Here is a 14,203-nt window from a genome sequence, read left to right as displayed (position 1 = left end):
CTGTCCCCTTTTGAAGGCAGGTCGCCAGGGGCATGGACCACTTCTGAGAAAATTTGGTGTCCCCTCTACAGTCAGTCCTTCCCATTTCTCCACCTGTCCCCACCTCCCATGAAACTGTCCACCGTTCGGCCTTGCAGCTCTTGGTCCCACTCTCTGGGACAAGTGCTTAAAACTGTGCACTGGTTGATGAAGGCAGGGTGAGGCGGACAAACAAGGATGGCACTAGCTGAGGGGCCTCAGAACATGCGTCAGGGTCTGAAGCTGCTGTGAAGGTGCTTGGAGCTAAAGTAGCATTATTGCAATAATTGGGGAGGTGTTCAGAGAGGACCCTCACTTTGTTGAAGGGAGGCTCTTAAAATACTTCCTGTTATTTCACTTTCCCACCCTATGGAGGGCAAGTATTTGATTCCAGCTTGAATCGCAGTTGTTGTTAACAATAAAAATGATACAGACACACACAGAAATAAGCTGTTCCCTTTTCCTTTCCTCTCCCAACCAGAGATGTAGGGAGGGTAGGGGGAGGGTCCCTGCTGGAGGTAGTGGAGTCTCTGTCATCTTCTAGGTGGTCCTGGGCCTTGAGAGAGTGGATGGTTGGGAGAGCCTGGGGGCTGGCCCCTGGGGGCAGGGGTGTGGAGTTGTTTGTGGAAACTGGAGGGAGTTGGGGTGAAGCCTGGTAGGAGGTGAGAAGAGGTGGCAGGTCCCACAGCCCTGCTGCAGGGGAGGCGAGGCGGGGCCGGGAGTGGGGGCGAAATTGGTGTCTGAGCCCGCCAGTCCTCAGGTGACTGGGCACAGGGGTTTGGTGTGTTTTGGTCCATGCCGTACCCCTAGCACCTAGAAGAGAGCCTCATATATAGTGGCTGCTCAATAAATCTTTGTGGAATGGATGAGAGAATGGGATTGAGCCCCCATTGTGTGCCCAGAAATGCAGACACCAAAAAAATGCTCTGTCTACCGTCTCTACCCTGCAGGTGCTTCACCAGCTAACACCCAGGGGCCTCGCCCACAGGTCCACAAGGTGCTGAGCCCTCTACCTCTGCCCTGTCTCCCTCCCCGCACAGTGATCCAGGCCCAGCCTCCTTCTGGTGTGGGGCTCACAGTCTGTTCCTCCCCACAGAGAGTCTGCCAGCACCTCCCCCAACCCCCCCTCCCCGAGTTCTACCAGTGGGTCTGTGGGGTGGGGCTCCGGTTTGTTTTCTCCTGTTTGCCAAGGGAAGTCACAGCCTGTCCTTTGCCTTGTTTATAATTGCTTTGAGGACAGCACCTGCCGCGGCCCCCCACAGTCCCTGAGGGGTGCAGAGTGGCCAGGAGGTGACACACTATACTGTCCACCCCCTGCCACCTCTTGTCCCCTCCCAGCTCTAGCCAGGTGCACTTTCTGCTGCCTTGCCAGGACGGCGCTGGCTGGCCTTGCTTTGGGGCTAATTGGAGCCATAGAGCTGGGGGTGTCAGAGGGCAGCTGGCGCTGCCCCCATGTTGTCAAGAGGAGGGGATCGAGGCCCAGGGATTCAGCAGCACAAGGCCTTCAGTGTCAACAGGCATGTACTGAGCACATCAGAGGTACCTGGCACTGGGCTGGCCAAGCAGGGCGGGTGGGAACAAGATCACAGCTTCTCCCGCAAGGTGCCGATGTCCTAGCCAGGGAATCTTAGTAACCACAGAGGACAGAGAGGAGCAGAATGCGAGAAGCTAGTATAGACTAATGTACTAAACAACATAAGCGCGGTGATACCTGCCCTTTGCCCTGAAGAGCATTCTCCTTGGGCCTCTTGCTGGCACAGAGACCTTGACTCAGCGTGGTTTAGGCCCTCAGCCCTTTCCACCCTCTGGGCCCCAGGAAGGGCAACTCTACTGCTCCCTGGGCCCTCTCACCTGGGGGTCACCTCTGCAGGCTCCGTTCTGGACAAGTCCTTCCTTCCAGGAGGACTAGAGGCTGCTGGAGCCTTTGAAAGGAGGCTCTGAGCCACCCACCTGCCACTTGGAAGCTCTGGGGCCAAGGGGAGATGTGGTGCTGGATCAGGGCCGACAGCTCAGGCCTTCTTGGACCTGCCTGTGACTGAGCCTCCATGCTTGGGCCTGGAACCTGGGGGCAGTGCCTCTGTTCCTCCCACCTCCAGAACCTTCTTTTTTGTTTGTTTGCAGACAGGGTCTCTCTGTGTTGCCCAGGCTGGAGTGCAGTGGCACAATCATGGCTCACTATAGCCTCAACCTTCTGGGCTCAAGCAATCCTCTTACCTTAGCTTCCCAAGTAGCTGGGCCCACAGGCACGTGCCACTACACCTGGCTAATTTTTAAAATTTTTTGTAGAGATGGGGTCTCACCATGTTGCCCAGGCTGGTCTCAAACTCCTGGGCTCAAGTGATCCACCCGCCTCGGCCTCCCAAAGTGTTAAGATTACAGGCGTGAGCCACCTTGCCTGGCCACAAGCCTTTTTTCTCCCCTCCACCCTCCACCACCCTCTGAGCCTCCATCTAGTTCCACAGCATCTGCAGCCTTGGACTATCTCTCTCTCTCCTGCTCTTTGTCTCCCCTTCTCTCCTTCCTCTTTATTTCCTTTTCTGCCACCTTCCTTCTTTTGATGTGTTCAAAGGATGACCAGGGCCCGCCCCACCAGTACCTTTCTCACAGTCAGCCTCCAAGTCCTGCTGTCAGGGGCCCAGAGGAATGGTCCACGGTAGGGTGAGGTGGCTGCGAAGGTGCCCAGCCTGACGCAACCCCCTACCCATGGCCAGGAAGGGGTGTGTGGTGGCTGGGACATCCTGGGCGGGGTGGCGGGTGAAAGAGGCTATGGTAGTCGGCTCCTGTGGGTTGAGGGGCAGCCAGCAGCCTGGGCCAACTGGGGGAAGGGACCCTCCCTAGACAGCCCCAAGCATTATCACTACTCCAGACCTGTGCCTAACTATAGGTTGTCATCCACTTCTTTGGATCTAATTATAGTGTTTTGCAAAACTAGGTATGGGAAGAAAATACTGTATCTATTTACTTATATCTCATTCTTTTCTTTCTTTTAAAATTGTGAAATATAGCATAGTTGCTTAAAAAAGCATAAACATACACATATAATGTAGTAAATAATTATAAAAGTGAACCCCTGGCTGCTTGCGGTGGCTCACGCCTGTAATCCCAGCACTTTGTGAGGCTAAGGCAGGCAGATCACGAGGTCAGGGGTTTGAGACCAGCCTGGCCAACATGGTGAAACCCCGTCTCTACTAAAAATACAAAAATTAGCCAGGTGTTGTGGCACGCACCTGTAATTCCAGCTTGGGAGGCTAAGGCAGGAGAATCGCTTGAACCCGGGAGGTGGAGGTTGCAGTGAGCCAAGATCGTATCAATGCACTCCAGCCTGGGCGACAGAGCAAGACTCCATCTAAAGAAAAAAAAAGTGAACCCCTAGGCAACCATCACCCAGGTGAATAAACAACAGAATGTAGCTTGTACGCCAAAATCAACTCATGTGCCCTCCACCCCCAGAGGTAATCACTATCCTGACTGTACGATAATCAGCTCCTTGCCTCTTTTATCATGTAACCACCTATGTCTGCATCCCTTAGCTGAGTTTAGTTTTGCCTGACGCTGAATTTAATACAGATGGAATGGCGCTGGACATGTTCTTTTACGTCAGGCTTTTCCCACCCAACAGTGTATCTGTGAGTCACTTATGTTGTGTATAGCCGTAGTCTGTTAATTTTCTTTCTTTTCTTTTTATTATTTATTTATTTTTGAGATGGAGTCTGCTCTGTTGCCCAGGCTAGAGTGCAGTGGCGCAATCTCAGCTCACTGCAACCTCCACCTCCCCAGCTCAAGCGATTCTCCTACCTCGGCCTCCCAAAGTGCCAGGATTGCAGGCGTGAGCCACCAGGCCTGGCCTTTAATGTATATTTCAACTTCAGTAAATATTTTATTAAGTGGTTGTACTACTTTACTCCTTGCTAGTGGCCCATAGAGTTCCTGTTACTCCTTAGCCTTATCAACACTTGGTCTTGTTAGACAGTTTAATTTCTGCCATGATGGTGAGTGTGTAACATGTCTCATCCTGGTGTATTGCATTTTCATTCTCATTTTTAAAATATATAATTTTGGGGTATGTTTGCTGACATCTATAATATATTCATGCATTGGGGTATATATAAGCAGTTTATAAGGAAAGAAGCATATATTGAGAGTGCTCAAAAGTTTTTACTGATAGGAATATATGATCAAAACGGTTGAAAGATCAGGGTAATATTGAATGCCAGGAAGGGGGTTGGCATGTAGCTTGGGAGTTGGAAGGTGATATTGGTCTTGTGGGGAGACCCCCTAAGTGGCAGTGCCTGCTGGGGCTAAGAAGCCTCTTCCCAGAGGGTACTGAACCACAGAGTACCCACCACCCTTCAGGCCCTCTTGCCTAGCACATCTGGTGGGGGAGAGGGGGAGACTCTCAGGCTAGAGCCCTCAGCAGGTGTACCGTTCAATTTGGAATTGGCAGGTGCCCATCTTTTAGGTGCTTCTAGGGCAGTAGTTCTCCACTAGGGGTGATTTTGTCCCCCTAGGGGACATTTGCCAATGTCTGATGATATTGGCCAGGGATACCACTAAACATCTTAAAATGCACAGGACAGCCCCTGTAACTAATTACCTGGCCCTGAGTGTCTGGTGTTGAGGTTGAGAAACTCTGATCTAGGAAAAGAGCCAGGAAACAGATTTGCCATAAACTTGCTGCATGGCCTCGAGGAAGTTACTTAAGTGATTTGAGCCTCAGCCTCCTTGGAATCTGAAAAATGGGTAGCAAGCGTTGCTGCCCTTCCCCTTCATGGGGCTCTTGTCAGGATGGGGGAGATGGTGAATGTACAGGCATTTTGGGGGAGGCTTCCCTGCAAAGGGGCCTTGTGGCTGTTGCGTTCCAGTAGAGCCAGGCTTTTTCAGCACTGGCCCTTCTTCCTTGACTGTGTTCCCTGTCCACCAAGCTGGAGGCATCAGGTGACCGCTGTGAACCTCAGTCCTGGTTCGTGCTGCTGCAGGGGCTGTGAGGCGCTTCCCCCACAGTCCCTGCGGGCCCCAGCCTTTTGATGAGGGCTGCAGAAACGAGGGGTTCTCTGGGAGCCTTGGGGCCCAGGACAAAAACATTTCCAACTTTGTCCTTAGCTGGATGGGAGTCCAAGGTTGTGGGGGCGATAAGAGGTATTTATCATGTTCCTTATCTGAGGCCCCATTGCAGGTCTCGGGCAGCAAGGGGTGGGAGCCAGAGGTCCTCCCTGGGGGCTCTGCACACCCAGGCCTGGCTCCTACTCATCCTTTGTGTCCTTCCAGAATTTGCCAGCCCAGGGAGGACCAGGGTTGGACCAGAGTCTGGGTCCATCCTCCCTGGGCTTCTCTGGCCTCACTGTTCTGGGCTTCCCTCACATTGCTGGCATCTCCTGCCTTCTCCAGGAGCCACGGCCTGCCTCATCTCCTCTCTGCTGCCCGCTTCCTTCCTGAAACCTGCACTCACGAAAGGGCCGAGTAAACTCATCCACCCTGAGACGCAGACGACCGATAATAGCTTAACCTTTCTTAATACAGGGTATTTGCTTATCAAAGATGGGAATCCCTTGGCCACCAGAAAGAAGCACTAAGTGAAATCTCTTCCCGGTCTCTTTGGCAGGCTGCTAAAAAAGTGCTGGGGGGCTGAGGAACCATTGAACTTGCATGTGTATCAAGAACAGTTTCTGCACAAGTGAAAAGTGTGCGGTGGTGTGGATCTTCCCAGAGCTGCCCAGGGCTCTGCTTGATCTCAGGCTCCATTTCAAGGTGGGCTGTAGTACGGCCTCGACCTGGGTGTCTGGAGGCCCTGGGAAGGCCCAAGGCCAAGACTGCAGGTGTATGGCCAGTCAGGAAGATGGTGAGCTGTGGGGCTTCTGGCTAGAAGGACACATGTCTCTAGGAAGCAGGGCTGGGGTTAGGGTTAGGCCCACCCTGGACCTGGTGGGATTGGGACTCTGGCGAAATTCTTGCTGCTCTGTGTCTCTCCATCTGCCTAGGGCCCTCTGAGGTCAGGCTGGGGTCAGGGCGGCCATGAGAGGCCTCCTGTGGGAGGACCGAGGAGCGCTGTGGGCGCCTGGAGCCGGGCGGGTGAGATTGAAGCAGTCTGTGTTGGGTAGGCTGCGGTGTGTGACTGTGCCGTCGGGGCGCAGTTCCCTCTGTGCTGTGAGTAATCCTCGGCTGCATTTGCAGCTCCCAGGGGATTGTGCAACTTCCTCTCCGGCTGAGGTGCAGGGGGCTGGGTGAGAAACAGCAGCCGCCGGGGAAATGAGGAAACTGAGCCCGGCCCTGGGGCTGGGGTGCGGCCCTGGGCTCCGGCCCCTGGAGGAGCTGAGCATTCCAGGGGCCTCCTTCCAGGGGGCTGCCCTCTCGAAGGTATGAGAGCACACGCGTGCATGTGTGTGTGTGTGTGCATGTGTGTGAGCATGTGTGTGAATGTGTGTCCATGTGTGTTAGCCTGTGTGCATCTGTGTGAGTGTATGTGCATGCGTGTGGTGTCTTTGGGGAGGTGGGTGGGTAGGGATGAGGCCCCTCAGGCTGCACTGGCATTGGGATGTCTTTGGGGAGGGGTGGGGGTCTCTGAGCATGGCCAAGGCTGGGGTGAGGGAAAGAATGGGGAAGAAGGTGGCCAAGCTCTGGAGTGCAGGTTGGACAGCGTGGGAAATCAGGAGTCAGCCAGAGTTGTGCTTCAGTTTCCTCATCTCTCCAGGCTTATTTCAAGGGTCAAGTGAGAAGGTCATGGGCAGGATGTGCTTAGCATGTCACCGGCCAGGCCACAGTGAATACCCATTTACATTAGGGGCTAGGAGCATATGCTCTACATCCACCTGCTTGAATCCTGGCCCTGTCATTTTGCAGTTTCATGATGCTGGCAAGTTACCCTCCTCTGCTTCCTCATCTGTAACATGGAGATGACAGTTATAGTGCCCACCTTGTGAGTTCTGAAGAGTAAAAGACTTTACTCACATAAAGTGCTCAGAATAGAGCCAGCCTCCCACTAAGTGCCTGCACAGGTTAACACTTCACCAGGACATAGCATGTTTGTGTGCAGATGGCAAAAAACTGCCCAGGGCTCCTGACGATCATTTTTGATGGTGGAAGTTTGAGCTGGAACTGAGATTGATAGTAAGAGCTCATGTTTACCTGGCCTTATTCCATGTCAGGTACTGTGCCCAGTGATTCACCTGTACCAGCCCCTTCACCCTCAGTCACCCCATGAGGGGGATGCTGCTATCATTCCCATTTTGCAGATGGGGACATGTAGGCCCAGGGGCTAGAGTGACTTGCTCCAGGGCAGCTACATCAGTGAGGGAGAATGGCAGAATGGTCCACTCAGCCCACAGGTGGGCCCCTCACCCACACCCCTGCCCCTTTTCTGGGTTCCAATAGAAGTATGGGAGAGGAGGAGGATGGAGGGTCTGCTGGGAGGGGTGTGAGGGCTGGCCTTGCAGCCTGTGGGCTCTGGCCAGGGAGCCCTTTCTTTTCTCTGTGCCATCCCCAATTAAGTAATCAAAGTAACCCACAGCTATAAAGAGTTAAATTAATATAGGGAATGGAGCCAGGTGCGGTGGCTCACGCCTGTAATCCCAGCACTTTGGGACGCCAAGGTGGGCGGGTCCCCTGAGGTCAGGAGTTTGAGACCAGCCTGGCCAACATGGTGAAACCCCGTCCGTACTAAAATACAAAAAATTAGCTGGACGTGGTGGCATGTGCCTGTAATCCCAGCTACTTGGGTGGCTGAAGCAGGAGAATCGCTTGAACCCAGGAGGCGGAGGGGTTCAATGAGCCTAGATTGCACCACTGCACTCCAGCCTGAACGACGGAGGGAGACTCTGCCTTAATAATAATAATAATAATAATAATAATAATAATATAAGGAACGGTTTATTAGTAGTTGGAGTTGGAAGAGACTTCCTAGGAGAGTGAGCTCCCTGCCAGTGTGTAGTCTTGAGAGAGCAGTTGAAGGCCACTCATCTGTGGGCATGAGGGTGCAGTGGTTCTGAATCTGGCTTCAGATTCACACAGGCCTGGTTTTCAGCTCTGTCTGAGCCAGTTACTGTTTGGCCTCAGGCCTCAGTTTCACCACATTTAAAATGGGGGTGATAGCAGTTCCTATCTCCTAGGGTGATGGTGAGGATGAAATAAGACACCATAGTAAAATGCTTAGCACAGGTCTGGCCTGGAGTAAGTGTCTGACAGATGGATGCCATTATTAGGCACCTGTTGTAGAGAGGGCCACGCGCCAGGCAGATAGTTGGGCTGCACAGATATTTTTGGAGGGAGGTTTTTCAAATTGTGGATCAGGGCAACTAACTGGACCCTAATTCAGCCATGAAATCAGTTTGGTGGGTCTCCATGAATTTTTTTTTAATGAAAAAGAAGAGACTAGAAAATATTCAAGTGTATTACTCAGTATCAGTAAGCATTGTTGTGTAGAACATGTTTTGTGTGTGTGTGTGTTTGTGTGTATGTGTGCCTAGTGTCAAATAAAGTATATTTTTCTGTGAGCCATGGTCCAAAACTTTGGCGCCACTGCATTAGAGATTCTGTCCCTCCTGTGCCATGTTTATAGAGCACCTACTGAATATAAGGCGCAGCAGCAGTGCTATGGCCAGGGTGCCTGTCCTCAGCAAACCTCATGGTCTGACTGGAGAATCAGGGCCCAGTTCTTAGCAAGGTGGTTACCAAGACTGTGGGTCAGCAGGGGAGGGAGCAGAGTGGTCAGAGAGGGATTCCTGGGTGATGACCCTGTGTCAGGTGGGGACGATGAGAGGGGGTGATGCCTGGGGTGAATGGTTGGCCTGGGTCCTGGGGGCTGGGGCTGGGGGCTGGAGAGCTACCTGAAAAGGTGGGAGGCTGCCGTCAGTGGAAGGCTGCAGGGTCAGGCCTGGCAGGAGCTGCCCATGCTCGCTGGAGCAGGGGGTTGGGTGGAGGTTGGGGGCTCAGGATTATTCAAGAACATTACATTTATTGTGTACTTTATTTCTATGATTATTACATTGTAATATATGATGGAATAATTATATATGGGTGAGGGCTGTGCCAGTCTCCCTGGCTGGGGTGGGGTGGGGTAGAGAAGGACTCGGCCTTACTGATGCCCCCTCCCCCAGCTTGCAGGATCTGTAGTCACTATGGGTGAGACCCACGTGGGCCTGGCCTGCAACCTGGCTCTCAGCTTGAGCCCTATCCAGAAGCCAGAAGACTTCCCACTATTTAGATCCCTGCCCTGGCAAGTGCTTGGCCTAGTCAGGACCTCAGTTTCTCCATCTGTAAAGGAGGCACACTGTCCCCTGAGCAGCCAGCCTCCTGGGTGGTGATGCCCATCTTGTGACCTATTGTGGATGAACCGGCTGCAGGAAGTGTGAAGAGCTCTGGGTGGGTTATGATTGTCGTCTTTAAGGCTGGGAGGATTGGGGAAGGTCATGAGGACATCAGCTGCCTGTCTGGAGAGCCCCTGGCCTCCCTACCCTGTGACCTAGGGCAGTGGGAGGAGAAGCCTGTGACCCATGGCAGGCTGGGGATATCCCCAGCTTTGAGTGCAGGCAGCCCAGTAGGGGTCTCAGATGATGAGACCCAGATCTGGCCTAAATCTGGGAACCCCCAACCTCTAAAGCTCCACTCTTCATTGAGTACCCCAGGAGTCCCAGCTTGAGGGGCTGTGGTGGCAGGTGGAGAGGCAGTAACCTAGGACTGATTGGCAGGGGCCAGTTTCCAGGAGGCTGTGGGTGGCTTCCAACCCACTGAGCACAGAGCCCAGAGGCTCAGGCATGAGCTCCCACAGTAGAATGTGGTGTTTAATGACAGGTCACATATATTGGCACTCCTGTGTGCCAGCGCTGTGCTAAGCACTTTTATATATTTGCAAACTTTATACAACAACCAAATGCAGGTCTTTTTATTATCCCATTTTACAGGGATAATAAAATGGGCCTCAGGAAGCTGAGGCCCAGAGAGGTTAAATCTCTCACCCAAGGTTACCTAGCTAGTAAATGGGAGAGCTGGCCTGAGGGCCTGAGTTCTGGATTCGGGATACTAGAGTTCAAATCTGGGTAGTGCCACTTTCTAGCTGTGGGTCCTCAAACAGTGACTGAATCTCTCTGACCATTGGTTTCTTCCTCTGTGCCTTCCTCAAAGGGTTGTTGTGAGAGCTATGTGAGATGAAGACTGAGAAGTACATAGTACACAATAAGGGCCGAATAAATGGGACCTGCTGCATGACCTGCATGCCAGTAACTGCCGTGTGACCCTGGGCCGGGTGTCTGGCCTCCTAGGTCTCAGTCTCCTCAGTTGTGTGACACAGGGCACTGACCCCTTCCTTGCTCCTCTCAATAGGGTTGTTGAGGATGTTGGATGGGTCCTGAAGGAGACCTTCAGTGAAATAGAAGTGGTAGACCAGCGGTCCCCAACCTTTTTGGCACCAGGGACTGGTTTCGTGGAAGACAGTTTTTCCATGGATGGATGGCAGGGGAGGGTTTCAGGATCATTCAAGAGCATTACATTTATTGTGCACTTTATTTCTATTATTATTACATTGTAATATATGATGAAATAATTATACAACTCACCATAATGTACAATTGGTGGGAGCCCTGAGCTTGTTTTCCTGCCACTAGACGGTCCCATCTGGGGGTGATGGGAGACAGTGACACGTCATCAGGCACTAGATTCTCCTAAGGAGCATGCAACCTAGATCCCTCACATGCACAATGCACAAGAGGGTTTGCACTCCTATGAGAATCCAGTGCCACTGCTGATCTGACAGGAGGTGGAGCTCAGGTGGTAATGTGAGCAATGGGGAGTGGCTGCAAATATAGATGAAGCTTCGCTCACCTGCCTGCCTGCCCACCACTCACCTCCTGCTGTGTGGTCTGGTTCCTAACCGGCCATGGATTAGTATGGGTCTATGGCCTGGGGATTGGGGACCCCTGTGCTAGACTACTTGAATCTCCAGAGCTGTCAGGAATTCTTTAGGGTTTGCAGCTAACTGCAGGTCCCAACGGATTGTGTTTGGGCCTGCTTCAGGCTTTCATGTTTCCTGTTGGCCCCTGCAGGCATTTGAGTTGGTGGCTCCAAATCTATTCCAGGGTTTCCCAAGATGTTTTCTGTGGAAAGGTTTAGAGGTCAAGCAGGCACAGGAGACTGTAAGTCAAAGAAAAAAAAAAAAAGAAAAATAGGGGTTGGGGGAATGGGGAGATGATAGTCAAAGGTTACAAAACCTCAAACAGGGGGAATAAGTTTTTTCCTTGAGATATATTGTACGGCATGGTGAATATAGTAAATAGTAATTATTGTATATTTCAAAATCATTTAAGAGTTAATTTTAAATGTTCTAGGCTGGGTGTGGTGGCTCATGCTTGTAATACCAACACTTTGGGAGACTGAGGCGGGAGACTTCAGCCTAGGAGTTCAAGACCAGCCTGGGCAACATGGTGAAACCTGTTACTACAAACAAAAAAATACAAAAATTAGCCGGGTGTGATGATGCATGCCTGTAGTCCCAGCTATGGGAGAGGCTGAGGTGGGATGATCAATTGAACCTGGGAGGTTGAGGCTGCAGTGAGCTGTGATCATTCCACTGCACTCTAGCCTGGGTGACAGAGCGAGACCCTGTCTCCAAAAACAAACAAACAAACAAACAAACAAAATAAAACAACAACAAAAAAAACACCCCCAAAATTCAAATGTTCTTACCACCCAAAATGACAAGTATTTGAGGTGATGTATATGTTAATTAACTTGATTTAATTATTCCACATGGTGCTCATAAATCATAGCATCACCTTGTACTCCATAAATATATACAACTACACAAAACCGCAAATGGTTTTCTTTGCTGTAGGGCTTGTCAGAGCCTGTGATATGCTAATTTTTGTTGTACATCTCCAATATGTGGTCATGATATATACTCTAGGGTATCTCAAAGGCCTGGTGTTTAAAGCCCCATTTTCCAGATAGAGAAACTAAGACCTGGAATGAAACTTAGGAAGGGATTTTCCCAGGTTATGCAGTTACCTGTTACAGAGCTAGGGCCAGACTCCTTGCTCCTGACTCCACGGCCAGTGCTCTGCCCAGGATACCTCTTCCTCTTCCTTCTTCCTTTGTCCTCAGAGAAGTGTTGTGTGTGCTGCTCTTTCCTCCTGAGAGCTCCTTACCTTTTTCTGGCCCCCTCCTGCTGGCTCCCAGCATTAGAGGGTGTCTGTTTCCTTCTGGGCATTGCTATGAGATGGAGCTATGCCTAGTTTATGGCTGCTGGGAGATCCTTCTCAGACTAATAGATGGCAATAAGGCTTCATCCCAGCTGCAGGGCCCCTAGCAAGTTAATTCCATTTCCTGAGCCTCATTCTCCTCAACTGTGTAATGAAACTCATCATCTTGTCTGTCTTCTGGAGTTTTTGAGAAGTTCAGCTCTGATATCATACATGAACGTGCTCTACTAATTTTCAATCCATATGCAGATATCCATGAGTCGGACAGTTCTTATAATTTCTGGGGGCAGTGAGGACATGGGAAAACGAGGCCCTGGCTGTGGGAGCTAGCATGGTTGGGGCCCTAAAGTTCTGATCCCCTCCCCCGGCCACAGTTGGTGTCTGCTTTTCAGTGTACTGCTGCCTCTCTCTGCTCTCAGTTCCCCTGAACATGTCTGAAGTGGGCCAGTCTAGCTGACTCGAGGGACCCATGTCACAGGTGAGACATGAAATGAAGCACGATTTTCGAGCTGGGGGGCCCTATTTTCCTAGTTTCCTGCTGGGAGTTGGTGTTAGAGTGGGGAAACAACTCAAGTGACTTGGTGCCTCAGTACAGCTCTGCCTGGAGCAGGGAGTTCCCACCAGCTTCTGCCCAGTCCTTTGATGCCCCCACCCTTCATGGAGGGTGGCTGGTCACCTGGCTTGTGATGTAGGGTGCACGCGGGCATGCCGATGCCTCCATCAACACAGCAGTTAGGGTCGAAATGCTCCAGGTCCTCTGCTAGCTGTGGGGGACTCTGAGTGATGGGCCAGGGGGTAGGCCAGGCTGGGTTGTGAGGTGGGAGGAGGTGGTGGCTCCCTGTCAGAGAGTGTCCTCTCCTGGAGGGCTGTTTGCCCAAGTTATTCTTAGCACAGACTCATTATAGAGTCTATTTTTAGCCCTGTTTCTAAGTGTTGCCAACATCTGGTGCAGCCAGCACTAAAGGGGGTGGGGGTGGCAGGGGCTACTCCTTTGGACATTTCTGGGGACTGGAGCCTCTGGCAGGAGAGCAAGGACAGAATCTTCTACTTCCTGCACCTGCCACAGCTTGAAGCTTGGCATGCAGTAGGTGTCCTATTCATGCTTGTGCGTTGATTGCTCTCCCAGGATCTCATCCTTCCAGCTCTAGCTCCTGTGAGTGGGTGGGTGGTGGGGATGGTGTTACCACGGCTGGAGAGGATGAGCTGAAGGTGCTCATCAGATAGGCTTTCCCACATCCACCCCTCAGGTGTCCAGTTGGCCTCAGACCCCTGCAGAGAGGCCTCAGAGGAGGGAGGCAAGCCCCAAACTAGGGTGCCTGTGACAGCTACCACTGAAGGAGGAGCCAGCAGACATTACAGGGAGGGGGTGTACCACTGGGGTGAGACTGCCTGGGGTTGAATCCTAGCTCGGCTCTTTCCTAGCTGTGTAAACTTGGGCAACTCATCAACCTCTGTATGCCTCAGTTTCCTCCTCTGTGAGATGGAGATGGGAGTGTAGTGTTGTGAGGATTAAGTAAGATAATACTGTATGAACTGCCTAAATAGAAAGTGCTGTATAATAGAGAGGTGGTGGTATTAGTAGCAGTGGTAGTGCTATATTACTGAGAAGCTCCGTATGTGACATCCTGTTGGGGTGAGTTGGGTAGGAGACCTCTCAGCTTTTCTTTGAGTGAGATGAGGCTTGCAGTGGGGCTCAGATGAAGTTGTTATAGCCAGGCACCACGACAGTGGTGATGTCTGCAAGGCTGCAGCGGGGGTCAAGAGCTATGTGCTGGGTTGGAATCTGGGCTTTGCCACTCACAGGTTGGGTGACCTTGGATGAGTCACTTAATCTTCCTGAACGCCCATTTCTTTATATACAAGAAAGAAATGATAATACCTGGGTCATAGGCATGATGTACGTGGAGCTTTTTGCCCTGTACTGAGAGCATGGGAGGACCTGAATCCGTGAGACTTTTTTTTTTTTTTTTCTTAATTGAGACAGATTCTCGCTCTGTCGCCCA

At 51.7% G+C, this 14,203-nt stretch overlaps 1 protein-coding gene across 5 annotated transcripts in view; it reads left to right on the top strand.

Moving 5' to 3' along the window:
• The window catches only part of TFEB (transcription factor EB), a 51,718-nt gene that overhangs the window by 5,790 nt on the left and 31,725 nt on the right, over positions 1 to 14,203 (top strand). The window contains exon 1 of one of the 5 annotated variants that reach the window (XM_034962072.3): positions 6,221 to 6,369. The exons of the other annotated variants lie outside the window; for them this stretch is intronic. The gene's annotated coding sequence lies outside the window, so the exon portion shown is untranslated. Of the gene's footprint in view, positions 1 to 6,220; positions 6,370 to 14,203 lie in introns of those variants that run through there. 5 annotated transcript variants of the gene reach the window in all.

Source organism: Pan paniscus, chromosome 5 (assembly GCF_029289425.2).
Source record: "Pan paniscus chromosome 5, NHGRI_mPanPan1-v2.0_pri, whole genome shotgun sequence".
NCBI lineage: Eukaryota > Metazoa > Chordata > Mammalia > Primates > Hominidae > Pan > Pan paniscus.
The sequence above is the reverse complement of the archived record's forward strand: the minus strand, read 5'-3'. Positions and strand labels throughout refer to the sequence as shown.